At 34.7% G+C, this 12,327-nt stretch overlaps 1 pseudogene; it reads right to left on the bottom strand.

The window, feature by feature from the left end:
- Window positions 1-6,697: 6,697 nt before the first annotated feature.
- On the bottom strand, window positions 6,698-10,296 carry LOC101009528 (annotated as a pseudogene).
- Between the last annotated feature and the right edge of the window lie 2,031 nt (window positions 10,297-12,327).

Genomic DNA, 12,327 nt, shown 5'->3' with positions numbered 1-12,327 from the left:
ATTTTGTTGTTGTTGTTATTGAGATAGAATCTCACTCCGTCACCCAGGCTGGAGAACGGTGGCGTGATCTCAGCTCACTGCAACCGCCGCCTCCTGGAATCAAGTGATTCTCATGCCTCGGCCACCCACGTAGCTGGGATTACATGTGCACCACCATGCCAGGCTAATTTTTGTATTTTTAGTAGAGATGAGGTTTCACCACGTTGGTCAGGCTGGTTCAAACTCCTGACCTCAACTGATCCACCCACCTCAGCCTCCCAAAGTGCTGGGATTACAGGTGTGAGCCATCACACCCAGTCCCCATTATTCTTTATGATATTTTCCCCCACTCCTATTTTCTGTTGCTTCACTTTTTAAAATTTCAATTAAATATAGGTTAAGCTTTCTCATTGTATCTATGTCTCTTACCTTTCCTTCTGTGTTTTTCATCTCTTTTTACTATGTTACACTATAGATAATTTTCTCTGTCCAATCTTTCAATTAATCAATTCTATTATTAGCCATATCAAGTCTGCTATTAACCCCATCACTAGGTTTTCAAGTTCAGTCATTTCATTTCAAAAAACTTTTTGTTAGTCCCAAAATGAATTATGTCTACATATTTCATTTGGTTCATTTTCAAATCTACTAAATCACTTCCTACAATATCTTATTTCTTACAAATAACTTCATTTTGCGTTACATTTCTTTAAACATAATTATCAATGTTGTTTCCAGATCTGTCTCTGCTAATATCAATATCTGAAGTCTTTGTGGAATTTTGTATGCTTTCTCTGCTGATTTTTATTTATGGAGGCTAATGTTCTCATATGCTTGAATGTTCAGTTAAATACTAAACAATTTTAGTATTTAAAGAATTGTTTTGTTATGCCCTATACACAGGGAACACTCTGAGTCTACAAACACCTTAAAACCAGCTCAAGATTTGAGATTTTGGGAAAACCCAGAAGATTCAATCCCTGACTGTAACTGCTCAAAAGAGTTTTCCTACTTCTTCTTCTCTCTCTCTCTCAGTGGTTAGAGACTTTGAGAATTGTAGCTGAGTGTGGTCAGAGGATTGACTAGACTCCTACTTTATGACAAGATGTTTATGTTTGTCCATCTTACCCCAAAGAGTAATCAGACAACATCCTTGAGGGAACACAGTAATTGAATATTAGAACTAAGACTTGAACCAAGGCTCTTATGTTTCTCCTATGCCATACCTGATCTCTACAATCAATAACTGGTAATGTTGGACAGTGATGATTATGGTATTGTCTTTTCTTTCTCTTCTCCCACAACACAGCCTCTAAGGTAATGTCCTACTTAGCAATATCAAGTCATATAAGAGCTTAAGTATGCTGGCAAAAGGAGTTCATCGATGCTGAAGGCAGAAGCTCTGCCTTTTACTATCTAGACTGCCAGCGAACAGAAGTAAAACCTTCAAGTTGAGTAATATGAGGGGTCCTAGCTGACTACTGGGAGAACAATTGTGTACCTTCTAAGACAAGGCTGCCACTACTGCAGAAATATAACAGCACTGTCTATAAAATAACAGGGTATTTTTTCATGGTGCATGTCAGCAGGGCATCTGATTGATACACTGCATTGTTTTCAATCATGGTTTTATGAGGTCCCCATTAAATATTGAAAACCAAGCTATATATTTAGAACAGTAATTAGTCTGAAGCAGCCTCTGTGCCTTATCCCCTTTAAAGTTTTAAAGTAAACCAAGGATGATGAATATTTAATGTACTGTACCTCATTGTCATCTGATAATAAGATTTGTTATAGGGTTATAAAATGTTATGTTAGGTTCTTACAGCACATCATTAATATTGTAAAATGTAGCTGGGCTCCCAGGCAGAGCTGTTTGACAGCAAAACAATAGAAAGATAAGTGATATCAACCATTTTCTCCAAGGGCTTAAAAGACAACCAACTAAGAGGTCAAAAGATGTTTTTAGTGCATTTGATATACATTAAAGAGAAAAGAAGGGTGAACACAATGAGGAAAGTAAAAAAGTAAAAGAGAACAACAATAAAGAAAAACATACAGAGGAAAGTTCTAAGAACATACAGAAAACAAACAAAAGAGGTAGAGAGGTGATTAGTTGTGGAGAGAATTCAAAGATCAGGTAGAAAGTTGGATGGAATAAACATTAAAGTTCTTTGATACATTTAGATACTAGGATTCCATGTTCCCTTAAAAGGGGATTAGTATATATCATCCCATAATATGCCACTTTGACATAATAATTATTTTGAGCTGGAAGCAACTGGGCCAAATCAGACATAGGAAGAGCTCTCTGTCCTTCCCCATCTGCCTAAAAGCAGGGCATAAATTTTCCTTGTGAAACAGGTGTCCCTTCTTTCCCATATCAGAAAGAGGAGTGCCAAAATAAGTCTATATCAAGAAATGTTGCTAAAGAACTCTGATCTACCATTAGTTTCCTCCATATATGTTCTACTCACCTTCCCACAATTTATTGACTCCAGAAGTCCAAACCCCTTTCCTTTGTCTAGTCTCTTCTCCACAATTTATCACCCTTTGTTAAAATTGTATATGAGCCCCAGAGGACAACTGCCTCTTTGGATTTTTCACTTCTTTTCTGTGAAGCCCTCATGTACCTAAAATTAAAAATATTAGCATCAATAAAATATGTGTTTTTTCTTGTTAATTGTTCTTTTGTGAGTTTAATTATCTGACCCCAGTTATGAAAACCTAAATGTGTAGAGAAATAGTTTTTCCTTCCTTACACCTTGTGGTTGAAACAATAGCCACAGGGATCTCATGAGGCAATTTACTCTACCTCATGGATTCTCTGAAAGAATCCTGTAGCCCTCCCAAATGATTGCTGCTATCCGCAGAGTAAACTCTGATAATAAAATAAGTATTGCTTGACAATAGCAATAGTAAACCAAGATTAGAGTTTAGACATTGTTATTTACTTCTGGTCCATTTCTGTCAACTACATAAACAGGCTAAAGTTCAAAAGTCATATCAAAATCTAATTTAGGGCCATAACTTTCAAACCATTAACATCAGAAGGGACCTTGGCAATCATAACAGTCTATAGTGGTTAGAAGTATGACCTTAGAAGACAGATAAATTCATGTTTCATGCCTACCATACATTAGCTGTGTGACTGTAGACTTCCCAGGCATCATTCTCCTCATCTGTACAGCTTACAGTTGATAAGATTATGCAAGTAATGCACTTAACACAATGACTACATGTTTTAAATACTCAATAAATATGAACACTGATGCTAACGGTGAAAAAGAGGAAAAGAAGAAGAAATTATCCAACTTGCTATTTTACAAATAAGAAAATTAAGGCCCAGAGAGGAGAGATAACTTGTTAGAGACAATACAGCCTATTATTGCTGAAACAGAGGACAGAGTCAAAAATCTCTTTTTCACTATAAGCTACAATTTATGGTTCTTATTATGTGTCTATTTTGGCATTAGGTGCATTAAGATCAATAAAAAAAGAAATACAAAACATGGTCTTTAATGTCAAGAAATAAGATTTATCTATTGAACACTGGAAGAATATAAAATTTATGCCATGACTAACATTTATTTAATAAATATTATAGAAATTACATATGTCTGCAAAAAGTTAATGAAATTGAGAGAAAAACTTTTATACTATAATGCAAAGTTTAAAAGAAAATAACATTATGTGTAGATATGTAAGAAAGGAATAAAATTACACCAGAATAAAAGACACCAAAATAATGACAATGATTTTTTTCTCTAAGTGGTTTTCTTCTTCATCATGCTTTTAACATATTTTCCATAATTTCTACCAATGCACATATTACTTTTTAGAATTATAAGAAAGATATATTTTGTCTCACCAAGGGAACATTACATATAGTGGGAAAAGCATCTATTCACAATAACAACTATAGCATATATAAATATCAAGAAATACAATTTTAAAGAAGGTTATTAGACTTATATAAATAAAATGAAATAACCCATAAGACAATATTATATTGTACTACCTCCTATAAAAAATTTTCCATAAAATAAAGCTCTTCTAAACTTCATCTAGAATAATTCAAAAACTATAATAATTAGAAAAAAAATTAAGACTAAAGAAAATACAGATAATTTTTCAGTCATCTGATTGACTAGGCTGAAATAGATGGACAATGCCCAGTGCTGGCACTTTTGGTGGACATGTACTACCTTTCTAAAGGAAAGTTTGGCAGTATGCATGAACATTTCAAGTGGGTATGCTCTCTGGCCTGTTGATTCTCAGTGTTAGTAATTTAAGGGGATAATCAGACGTGCACAGAAAAGCTTGGAGAAGCATTGTTGTGTTCAGATAGAATAAATGAACAACCTGAAAACAACTAAACATGGCCACCATTAATTAAATTACTCAGTAAATAAATCATAGTTCATTCATACGAAGGAATTTTAAGTAGCCACTAAAAACTGTATGGCTCTAAACTCATGGCATTTTGTTAAACAAAAGGGGAGATTACAAAATAACATGTGTAATATGTAACACTTATGTGAAATTACGAACACACTGAGAAATATTTGGGAAAAGGGTCATTTCACAATGTTGAGATTTTGAGTTTGGGGGTTTTGTTTGTTTCTTATTTATACTTTTTATTGTTCATTTTTCCCAATAAGCTTGAATCATGTTCATAATCAGAAATAAACTATAAAGCTTATTTCATGTTGGAAAAAAAGTAGTACTTTAAGTGAAGAGACAGAAAAACAATAGAGTGAGTCAATGTAATCTAAGGAGAAAATATGAATCTAAATCTTTGTTTTGGTAAATTACTTCAATCTCCTCCTTTGTCAAAACTTATCAAAGAGTCCGGGGAGTTAGTAAGTTGATTTGTTTACAAATGTTCTTTTTCTTCTCTTGAAACTATAGCAATTTTAATGAGCAGGAAAATGTCCAAAAAGGAAGAAAAATGGCTATCCAACTCTGGGTAAGATATGAAGGTAACTTCTCTAGGGTCTTAAGAGAAGGGAAAATAAGAGAATCTGAACCTAAAGTGAGATTTGGAGTCGGTTTGAGAAAGAATATTCAAGCTCAGAATCCCTGGAGATCTTTAAGCAGAGCTAGACCACTACTTGTCGAAGATGTTTTACAGGAAATAGACTTATCAGAGAAGGCATTGGAATAGATGACCTCTGAGTTACATTCTAATCTAAAACTGACTCTGTTTCTCTGCAGCACTTAAAAAAAAAATAGTTCTCTAAGTACTGATCTGGAAACGTGCCTATAGGAGATTCCAAGAAAATGGTGGATTGAATGCAATTCCTCTACTCTCCTTCTCAATTCAAATCATTTTATCTCATTTATATCAAAGGCTGGGACTCTAGTGGCTGAGTGCAAATTTGCAGGAGACCCAGGGAGCACATAATTTATCAGCCTTTGTTAAAATTATATATAAGCTCCAGAGTGTAACTGCTTCTTTGGGAGAATAAAAGGGAAGGCTTTCTTTGTTATGTACTGGAAAGACATATTAAGACTACTATCAGAACAAGGAAATAAAGGTTTACTTCTCTTAAGGAAAAAGAGCGAGAGAGAGAGAGAGAAAGCCTTGGGAGAAGGATTTCAACTAAAATGTGGATCTTGGGAATGTTTGACTTACAGAGATCTGTGGACCCAGGGGACACATAAACAGAGGCCCTAGTGTCTACCAGATCTCTCAGGCTCCTCAAAAATATTTTAACAGGTGAGTGAAGCATTCCCACCCTTCAGGCTGAGTGAGTACAGGAGACAGGAAAGCAGGGAGATGTACTTCAGGTTAACAACACCTCAGAGCAGCGTAGCAGTCAGAGACAGAAAGATCAATCAAAACAAACAAAACACAGAACCAACCTTTGATAGATGCTGGAAGAGACAGATGACAATTTGAAAAGGAAAAAAAATAAGAGCTTAGGGATATCTGTGTATACTTCCTTTACCTTCTACTTTCATTCCTCAAGAGGACTTTCCAGAAATAAAAGAAATAGTTTCCAACTAAATGATTTAGGAGATGAATTAAAGGAGAAGATGTTCAAGATCACTGTTGAGACATGATTTAGTGGCCGAAAAAAATTTAGAGTATGAAGAAACACATAAAAAGATAAAAATCACAAGACAAAAAAGATGAAAATGAATTGGAAGAAGACTGAGAGATTTAACATACAAATCAAAAGAGCTCTAGAAGATGTGTTTTTTAATTACTATGGATGCATAATAGTTGTACATATTTGTAGAGTACATGTGATATTTTGATATAAGCATACAATATGAAATGATCAAATCAGGATGATCAGGATATTCATCACTTCAAGGATTTATAATTTCTTAGTGTTAATAACATTTCAGTCCTACTCTTTTAGTTATTTTGAAGTGTACAATAAAGTATTGTTAATAATAAGATCAATTGTGCTACCAAACACTAGATCTTATTCTATTTGAGTGTATTTTTGTACACATTAGCTTTTCCCTCTTTATCCCACCTCTCCCTATTACCTTTCCCAGCCTTTGGTAACCATCATTCTACTCACTATCTCCATGAGTTCAGTTTGCTTTTTGGCTCTCACATTTGAGTGAGAACACACAATATTTGTCTTTCTGTGCCTTGCTTATTTCACGTAACATGTTATCCAGATCTATCCATGTTGCTGCAAATGACAGGATTTCATTTTTTTTTATGGCTCAATAATATTCCATTGTGGGTATGTACCACATTTTCTTTATCCCTTCATCTGTTAATGGACATACAGGTTGATTCCATATCTTGGCTATTGTGAATAGTACTGCAATAAAGATGAGTGTGCAAGTATCTCTTTGATATCCCAGTTTTCTTTCTTTTGGATATATATGAGCAGTGGGATTGCTAGATTGTATGATAGATATAGAGACAACAAGAATTCAAAAAGTTAGAGGGATGGAGTTAAATTGTAGAGTCTTTTGTTTTGTTTTTTTCTGATTTCAATTTTATTAAAACTTTAGCAGTACAAATTATCCAGATTGCAGATTATCAAAAGATCAACTCAGTGAAATCCACATTAAAAAAAGGGGCAAACATAAAATAACCCAAAAACAATGAAAAGGAACAACATAAAGAAGATTCACTAGCAAGTCTCTCAAACTTAAAATTCAAAACAGAATGGAAATAAGTTTATATAACTCATTCATCCACTTTTGTCTTCATCTGTTTCAGGGCTTGATTCATGATCACATTTTTTATTTCTTTCATGTACACAGTCAATTTCTTGACCCTTTGATTCTTGGTTTTCTTTTTCCACTGAGGATCTGATCTTCTCATCCTCCTTATTTTTCAATGTGGAGGACTTTAATTCATTGTTCTGACTGCTTTGTTTTATTTTTGAGAAGGGACTTTGATCTATATCAGCCTTTTTTCCCCCTGCTATTATTTGAGGTTATTACGATCACGACTTTTATGGTACATTCTTTTCTCACTGTGTGAACTCTTACTTTTCTGTGTGAACTCTTACTTTCTTGGTTTCTGTATTTTTCTTGGTTTCTGTTTTTACCTTCTTCTCTCTCTGAGCTCCGTGGGTCTCTCCTCCTTCTCCTCCTATCTTTACTTCTTAATCTTCCTGGTGGTGTTCTTCTCCCTCGGCTTTGTGACCATCCTCTTCTCCCGTATTCCTGTTCTCTGTATCTATGGTACTCCTTTCTTCTGCTGCAATCTCTGTCATGGCTTTCGATTTCACTCTTCTTTTTCTGTCCCTACTTCTGCTTTGCTCTCCTGTTCTGCTATTATAACTGTGTTTATGTTGAGTTACATCACATTCTCTACTCCTGGATTGTGTACATCTATCCTTTTCCTTAGTTTTACTATGATCATGCTCATTACTCTTTGATTCTAACTGTTTAGACTTCTCTTTACTTCTACCCCTTTCCTGATCTTTTCCTTTAGAATCAGGCTGCTTTACTTTTTCTTTAACATTCTCATGATCCCTTCCTTTGCTCCTTGATCTCATCCTCTTTTCTTCATGTCTATTATGTTTTGAATATCCTTCTTTACTCTTTGATTTCTCTTTGCTCTTACTCTTAATTTTAGATTTGTCCCTTTACTTTGTTTGTATTATATTTATCATCTTTTTCTGAATTTCTTCTGATGTCTCTCTTTGCTGTTAGATTTACAGTCTTTAACTTTATTTTCCTTTCTATTTTTTCTGTTTGGACTCTCAAATACATTCCTGTGGTTAGTTATTTTTCTCTCTTTTACTCTAACTGGACTTCTCTGATTTTCTTTTACTTCACTCAGCTCACTCTTACCCCCTTTGATCCATCTTTCACCACTTGATACCCTCATTCTTTGAGCTCTCTGCATCTCTTGCCTCCAATGTGCAGGAGTCTCACTAAGGCTGAAACAATCCCTTGATCTGGATCTGGAAGAGTTTGATAACACCTTGATCCTCTTCCTTTAATTTTCCTGCCAGATCTAGTAACTAAAAGTCATCTCTGGTATGAAGCAGGCTGGGAGTTAGATGGATTACATTCTCTTTCTCTTTCTCCCTCTCTGGCTTTTCCTTTCCATTTCATCAGCTTTAGGAGGGCTTTTTCTCATTAGGAATCTATTTTCAGGTACTCTCTCTTCTGGACAGACAGTAGACTGGGGTTGTGCTTTAAGATTTTCAGCTTCACTCTCACTAGATGCACTCTTCTTGCTTTTCTTTCACTTCTTCTTTTCCTTCTTGTGTTTTTGGGATTTTTTCCGATTTTTTTTTCCTTTTCTTTGATTTCTCTTCAGAAGCACTTTCGGAATCACAGGAATCAGGTGAGAACTGAGAATCACTTGAGCTATCTTAGTCACTAGATGAGGAGGAGGAAGATGATGATGATTTATACCTTTTCTTTTCTTATTTCTTAACTTTAGATTTGGGAATCACCTCTCCACAACTGAGTATCTGTACCTCTGTAAATGCTTTGCTAGCGGCATCCGTCTTGTGGTTTTCTCTCTCTTACAACTTCTTGGCTAGAGATTACTTGTCCAAAAACGACATGACACCCATCTAAATGAGAAGTTGGTTTCATTGTTACGAAGAACTGTAAACCATTTGTATCCTTCCTTCTGTTGGCCGTTGACAAGAGAAATTCTTTGTTGTTTTTGACAGCAAAATTCTTGTCTTCAAAAAATCCTTCTTAGGTAGATTCCCCTCCTCGTCCATTTCCTTCACTGAAGTCACCACCTTAAACCATAAAGTCCTTGACAACTCTGTGAAAGAGACAACTCTTATAATGTAATGGCTCTGAGTTGATTTCTCTGTCCCCTTTTCACCTGTACAAAGACAACTAAACTTCTCACTTGTTTTGGGGCACACATCAGAAAATAATTCAAAGACAACTCTTCCAGCAGGTTGTTAATGACAATGTCAAAAAAAAAAAAAAAATCGAGGACATTGAAACTTTATTCCCATGGCTCCAATACTTAATCTTCAAATGAAGAAAAGACCAAAAAAAAAAAAACAAGGACAACTGATCCCTTTGCTCCTGTGCCGGTAGAGTTTCCTCTTCTTTGGTCCAGTCCTTTAAACCGTTTCATATCTACCCCTGCCAGAAAAGGAGCTAAAGCCCGCTAACTGCCTCCCTCCCTGACAGTTCAGTCCTAATTGTTGAGGTGTTTTTTGTTTTTTGTTTAGTTTTCTCTTTATTTGCTTGTTTTTCTATTCTTTGTAATCAGAGTGGTCATCAGTTTAAAACAATTGATTATAAGATGTTATTTGCAAGCCTCACATTAACCACAAAACAAAAACATGTAATACACACAAAATAAAAAGCAAGAAATTAAAACATACTGTCAGAAAAAAGTTACTTTTATACAAAGGAAGTCAGGAGAAATGGATAAAAGAAAGAGAGGATCAACAAAACAACCAGAAAGCAAATAAAATGGCAGTGGCAAGTCCTTGATTATCAATAATAACACTGAATAGAAATGGGGTAAATTATAAGTTAATCAAAAGACATGAAGAGGCTGAATAAGTTACACACACACACACACAAAAGACCCGACTATATGCTACCTACAGGAAATTTACTTCATGTATTAAAACAGAGATGGGCTAAAAATAAAGAAATAGAAAAAGACAATTCAGGCAAATGGAAACCGAAAAAAGCAGTATATCTACTTATCAGACAAAGTAGATTTGAAGACAAAAACTGTAAAAAGAGATAAGGTCCTTATATAATGATAAAGGGGTCAGTTCATCAAAAGGGATTTAACAATTGTAAGTACATATGTGGAAAATATTTGCATTTGAAATACAAATAAAAGGAGTCTCAGAAAAGGAAGAAAGGTAAAAATTTAAAAATTTTTAAAAAGACTGAAAATCTATAACTTTAATGAATTTCTAATCAAAATTTAAACAGGGTTTCCATAGAAATAGAAAAATGGATTTTAAAATTTATACAGAAATGCAAACACTTTGGAATAATTAATGAAAATTCTAAATAAATGATGAAGACTACTCAAATGAGAACAACCAAAGTCTATTCATTTGGAGCTTGCTATAGTAAGAGAGTCAGCCACTAGCACTTGTTTTTGGCAGAAATACAAAGCAGGCAAGGCAGTTGGAATAGCTATAACCATTATAATAGCTAAAATTAAAAAGCCTGAAAATAGCATGCATTGGTGAGGATGTAGAACAAATAGAACTCTTATAACACAGCTGGTAGGAATGTAAAATAGTACAACCACTTGGATATCAGTTTGGTAGTCTCCTAAAAGTTAAACATAAACTTACTGTACTGCCCAACCATTCTACCTCTAAATAGTTAGCAGAATTAAAAATATATTTACACAAAACATCATACATAAATGTTCATAGCCAATTTATTTGTAATTGCTAATCATTAGAGATAATTAAAATGTCTCTCAACAGATGCATAGTGTGAACGGAAAATAAATCTTGGGGCCCCAAAATCACTAAGCTAAAGGGAAAAGTCAAGATGGGAACTGCAGAAGGCAAACCTGCCTTCCCATTCTATTTAATCACCCTTCTGCTCACTGAGATCAATGTATATCTGATTGCCTCCTTTGGATAGGCTAATCAGAAACTCAAAGAATGCAACCATTTGTCTCTCACCTACCTGTGACCTGGAAGCCCATCCCTGCTTCCAGTTGTCCTGTCTTTCCAGACCGACCCAGTGTTCATCTTGCATGTGATGATTGACTTCTCATGTTTCCCTAAAATGCATAAAACCAAGCTGTGCTCTGACCATCTTGGACACATGTTGTTAGGACCTCCTGAGGCTAAGTCACAGGTACACATCATCAACCTTGGCAAAATAAACTTTCTAAATTAACTGAGACCTGCCTCAGATATTCAGGGTTCACAATAGATAAACAAAATGAGATATTTTCATCCAATAGAACATTCTTCAATAAACAAAACAATCCACACAGATAACAAACAAATTCTGAATTAAAGGATCTGAATTAAAGAATTTACATGGCACATACTCTAAAATTGACCACATAACTGGACATAAAACCATTCTCAGCAAATGCAAAAGAACTGAAATCATACCAAACACTCTCAGGTCACAACACAATAAAAATAGAAGTCAAGACAAAAAAATCACTCAAAACCATGCAATTCCATGGAAATTAAACATGTTCCTGAAAGACTTTTGGGTAAATAATGAAGTTAAGGCAGAAATCACAAAGTTCTTTGAAAATAATGAAACAAAGATACAACATACCAGAATCTCTGGGACACAGCTAAGATGGTGTTAAGAGGGAAATCATAGCACTAAATGCCCACATCAAAAAGTTAGAAAGATCTCAAATTAACAACCTAACTTCACAACTGAAAGAATTAGAAAAGCGAGAACAAATCAACCCCAAAGCTAGCAGAAGATGAAAAAGAACAAAAATCAGAACTGAACTGAAAGAAATCGAGACACAAAAGGTCATTCAAAAGATCAACAAATCTAGGAGTTGGATTTTTCTGAAGAAATGAATAAAATACACATAAAAAATGAACTTCTAATTTACAATTACAAGGTAAAGATAGAACAGAGGGGGGAAGAAAGAAAAACAAATTCTGCAAGAAAAAGTAGGTGACTTTATACACAATCTCATGGTAAAACAGATTCCTTTATCTAAAACTAGAAAAGAAAGTGTTCTAAAAACCATTTCTAGCCATATAAAAGTTCAAACATTTATAGCAAAAGACATAATCTTAGTCCATTCAGGCTGCTATAACAGAATACGAGAGATTGGGTGCTTTATAAACAACAGAAATTTATTTCATACAGTTCTGGAGGCTGGGAAGACCAAGATCATGGCACTGGCAGATTTGGTGTTTGGTAAAGGCCTACGTCCTAGTTCAC

Source organism: Papio anubis, chromosome 5 (genome assembly GCF_008728515.1).
Source record: "Papio anubis isolate 15944 chromosome 5, Panubis1.0, whole genome shotgun sequence".
NCBI lineage: Eukaryota > Metazoa > Chordata > Mammalia > Primates > Cercopithecidae > Papio > Papio anubis.
The sequence above is the reverse complement of the archived record's forward strand: the minus strand, read 5'-3'. Positions and strand labels throughout refer to the sequence as shown.